General features: G+C 58.4%; 1 protein-coding gene across 1 annotated transcript in view; it reads right to left on the reverse strand.

The window, feature by feature from the left end:
• Positions 1–4,643, reverse strand: part of SOGA1 (suppressor of glucose, autophagy associated 1) — a 44,284-nt gene extending 39,641 nt beyond the window's left edge. Inside the window, exon 1 of the mRNA XM_035892905.1 lies at positions 4,534–4,643. The gene's annotated coding sequence lies outside the window, so the exon portion shown is untranslated. The remainder of the gene's footprint in view (positions 1–4,533) is intronic.
• Between the last annotated feature and the right edge of the window lie 6 nt (positions 4,644–4,649).

Consider the following 4,649-nt stretch of genomic DNA (forward strand, 5'->3'; position numbering starts at 1 on the left):
AAGCAGCAGCCGCCTGCCCAGGGGGGACAGGCAGCCCTCTGGGGAGCACAGCCCTGCCCACATTCGCACCTTCCACCCGCACCCCCAAACCTCAGCGCAAGATGCACAGGAGGAGAAGGGGGAAGCTGCCCTTGTGTTTTGCATCAATGCCTTTGTGCGGAGCTCGGGGCTGTGCTGGCAGCGAGTGTGCCCGCAGGAGAGCCTGCGATCCCTCGTGCAAAGATGGGGATTACCGTCCAGGACGAACAAGCACTGCTTCCTCTGAGATTACAGGACAAAAAAGCAGCAGCTTTCAATTAACTCTGAGCCCTTGCCAGACAGAAGAGGGAATTATGCTAGGATTCGCTAGGGAAAAAATAAAATCAGAGGGGATTTTTAAAGGTAATTGCCCGAGGTGCCCAGGCATGTCCCCTGCCAGCGAGGGGGTCCCAGCAAACGCAGCTCACCCTGAGCCCACACTAGGGAACAGTGGGTGAATGGATGGGTAAGGGACACCCATGTGTCACACATAGGGGTTTCTTTAGGTGTGTTAACAGCAGCTCTAGCCCAGCTCTGACAGTAAACATCAGCCATCCTTTCCTCCATGTCAGGCTGGAGCTCAGCACAGCTGCCTGCACACTGCGCCCCACGGTGCCCTGCCCCGGCCGGCACACCAGCTCCCGCTCGGCAGAGAGCACAGCACGTTGGCGAGGGAAAAGTCAACATTTCCCAGCTTTACACCTGCCCCCATAAATTAACAGGCAAACAGCTGGGGGCTCTCTGCAGCACAACCCGCATCACACAGCATCCAAAAAAGCAAGAGGCTGCAAAGCCCCTTCCAGGGCAGCTGCTGATGGGGTTATACATGGCAGACCCCTGCACCCTGGCTCTGCCTGAGGCTACTGGGTCCCTAGGGCATGGTCCATGCCCCTGTGGCCTGGCAGGGTCCGAGCAGCAGCAGAGCTGGGACCCAGCGCCAAGCAGGCTGCCCGGACACAACCTCCAGGTCCCCCATGCAGACCGGGAGCCCCTAGGGGATGCTCTCAGCAAGCCCTCGCTGGTGGCATACACTGGTCCCCAGCTGCCTCAGGGAAAAGGAGGCACCCACCCACCCACAGTGTTTCTGCATGGAGCCGGGAAATGCGCACAAACCCTGTGGGATGTGGGGCGATGCAGGGCAGGGAGCAGGAGCAGGGCAGGCAGGACCGTGCTACCAGCATTACGTGGCGCTCACCTAAGCCCCTTCCCATGGAGAGAAGAGGAAAGGGTTTGCAGGCATCCCCTCCCCTCTCTTCAAACCCTCTCCTGTGCCCACTCTTTGTCTGCCTGTCCCTCTGCAGCTGCTGCCGTATCACATCTCACATTTTCCAGCCCGCTGAGCAGGGCCAGGAGCTGCTTCTCCATCGCACGGCTCAGCAACAGTGAGACAGGGCAAGGACACCCGAGACGCCTCCTCCCTCTCCGGGCTGCTAACCTACATGTGAGAAACAGCCCTTTTTGAGGAAATGCTCAAAATAACCCATTTATGGGGAGGGGTCATGGCAGGTCCAAGCACCCGAGAGCAGGGGCAAGAGGAGATGGTGGCCCACCCGGTATACCCAGAGCAGGAGGAAGAAGGCAGAGCCTTGCAAAAAGGCTCTGGGTTGCAAAGAGAAATGCTTGAAGTGTTCTTAAATATATACATTTTATTATGGCAGCCGAGGAAAGATGCAACGTGAGCTGGCACTGCTACAGAGGCTGCGATGCGCTCTGCTGGGAAGCTCCAAAACCCAGCATGCATCACATTGGTATAGTAGCACCACACATGCCCAGCCTGTGCCAAAACCCTCCCACCCCCAAAAATCCTTGTTTCTCTCTAAAAATGCACCAGATTTTAGCTGACTCTGATGAATAAATAAAAAAGATATTCATTTACAGCTATTTGAGTGAGTCCTAGGAAATAAGTCACCTCTGCTAAGTCTGATTCACCCACACCCGAGGGGAGGGGGGCTGCCGAGGTCAGAGGCCACCCCTGCAGGATCCCTGCACGCTGCTCGTCAACCTGGGCTGCACGGCAAGGCAGGTGATGCTGATCACTTGGGTTAGGGCTTTACTTTTGCCATAAGGCCTCAAATCCCTGAATTTTTAGCAGAGATGGAACAAGCCAGCACCCTGCTGCAGCCCAGCAGAGTTTTCTGCTCCTTGCTGGAGAAATGGGGCAAACCTTCAATTTTTTTGGAGCACAAGGAGTGCATGCATCTGGCTGCGACTTCTGCCCAGCTGGAGACAGGGTGCCACCCCGTTGGTCTCCTGCTCACGTGTCAGGAGAAGCAGGCTACAACACTGAAACATGGTTATAAGCAGGATGTGCGCCAGGGAGGAGACCCACACACTGGCATGAGTACACATTGGAGATATCGTGACAGAGAAGGGAGGATGCCACCAGCATTAGCATCCCCACGGCACTTCTTGGTGCACAACTCTGGCAGCTCTCTGCTCTCCCCACTGCTCCTGGCTAAGGGATTTCAGTTGCCAACCCTCATGGCAGGTAAAATACTCACACCCTGCACACGTGCAGCTTGCTGGGAAGAAAATCACATGGAAATGGAAGAGGCAATTGCTCAGTCCACAGGAACAGCAGCATTTGCACATGTGTTCTGGGAAACTGGAGGGGCCTCATCTGTATTTTTCCAGCTCTCGGTAAATCAAAGCCCTTAAGCTCTTGCTGCTAATTCTGGCAGGAGTTGGGACACCAGCTGTGAACTGGGGCTTTGCTAATGGATAAAGGGCCTGATTGAGCATCTTTGAATGTGTCAGTCAATGCCCAGTTCCCACCTTGAAGCTATAATCCCGATGCATTTACGAACTTTGGCACCAGTGGTTGAGAGCTGGTCTGGTTTCCAACCAGCGACATCCAAAGAGCAGCCAGCAAGATGTGGTACCCACTCCTGAATCCCCCAGCAGGTGATGGCCCAAGCATCTCATCCACAGCTTCACCCCGAAGAAGAGCAGAGGGTGCAAAATGCCTGCAGCCCACCAGGACATGGCACCCATTGGGTGTTTGCACCCACCCTGCAGCAGGCAGTGCGTGCCAAGGTGTGCCAGGTTGATGTGCAACTGGAGGCAGATCAGCTCAGTGCCCCTGTCCCCACGCACCACATCTGCCCTAGCTTCACCATGCACCCATGAACTAGGCAGCCACACCGCATGCCTGGAAAAAGGCCCCAGGGAGCACGGGAACCGGCGGAAGGAAGAGAGCTGGAAAATCTCCCCAGGGTCTGGCAGCGTCAGCAGGCAGGGAGGGCAGTGGGGAGCATCCCACCCTGTGCCAGGCCAAGCTGTGCCCGGTGGCGCACGGTCAGGTCATGCCATGCTGTGTCCCAGGATGCCAAACAGGGCTGAGCCAAACTGCGCCAAGCCAAACTGTGCCATGCTCAGCCATGCCAAGCTGGGGCTGTGGTAGGCTTGGCCATGCTTGTGCTGAGCCAAGCTGTGCCCATCTATGCCAAGCCAGGGCAGGCTGTGCCCAGCTGGGTCACTCCAGGCTAAGCTGGCCCCACGGTTGTGCCAATGTGTACCCTGTGCCAAACTGTGCCATGCTATGCCGAGCCAAACGGTGCCCAGCCATGCTACAACATGCTGGACCATGCCCAGCCAGGCCTTGCTGTGCTGAGATAGGCCAGGTCTTGGGCCCAGCTGGGCCATGCTGTGCCAAGCTGAGCTTTGTCCTATGTCCAGTTGGGCCATGCCAGGCTTAGGCTAGCCATGCCAGGCTTAGGCAAGCCACACCCTATATCCAGCCACGCCACACTACGCTGAGCTGAGCCAAGCCCAGCCATAGCACACCAGGCTGTGCCATGCTGCACTGACCTGAGCCCAGCTACACTGTGCCAGGCCATGCCCAGCAATGCCGGGCTGGGCTGAGCCATGCCGAGCCCTGCACCCAGCCGTGCCATGCTGTGCTGCCCACCTGAGCCAGGCCAGGTTATGCTCAGTGATGCCCTGCCAGGCTGAGCTGAGCTGTGCCCTGTGCCCAGCCGTGCCCAGGGATGCTGCACTGTGCTGCGCCCTACCTGGGGATGCTGAGCCATGCTATTGCCCAGGGATTGCTCTGCCATGCTGAGCCATGCTTTGGGATGCCATGCCATGCCACGCCATGATATTGCCCAGGGATCGCTCTGCCATGCTGAGCCATGCCCTGGGATGCCACTCTGTGCCCAGGGATGCCGTGCCATGCCATGGCCTGGGATGCTGTGTTGAGCCCAAGGATGCTGAGCCATGGCAACCAATGCCCTGGGATGCCACACCATGCCATGCTATGGCCAGGGATGCTGTGCCATGCCAAGCCATGCCCTCAGAGGCCAAGCTGTTCCATGCCATGCCATGCCATGCCATGCCTTCCCACGCCATGCTGTACCCAGGGGTGTTGAACCATGCTACAGCCAGGGACGCTGGGCCTTGCTGAGCCATGCCCTGGGATGCCACGCTGCGCCTTGCTACCGCCCCTGGATGCCGTGCCGCAGCGAGCCGTGCCCCGGGATGCCGCGCCATGCCACCCTACGCCGCCGTGCCCACCTTGAGATAGTCGTTCTCGGAGCGCAGGTCCTCCAGCTCGCGGAGCAGCCCGTCGGTACCGGCGTCCAGCAGCTCCTCGGTGAGGTCGGAGAAGGCGAGCGAGGTGCTGAGCTGCA

This window comes from Egretta garzetta, unplaced genomic scaffold, assembly GCF_000687185.1.
Source record: "Egretta garzetta isolate BGI_Z169 unplaced genomic scaffold, ASM68718v1 scaffold24, whole genome shotgun sequence".
NCBI lineage: Eukaryota > Metazoa > Chordata > Aves > Pelecaniformes > Ardeidae > Egretta > Egretta garzetta.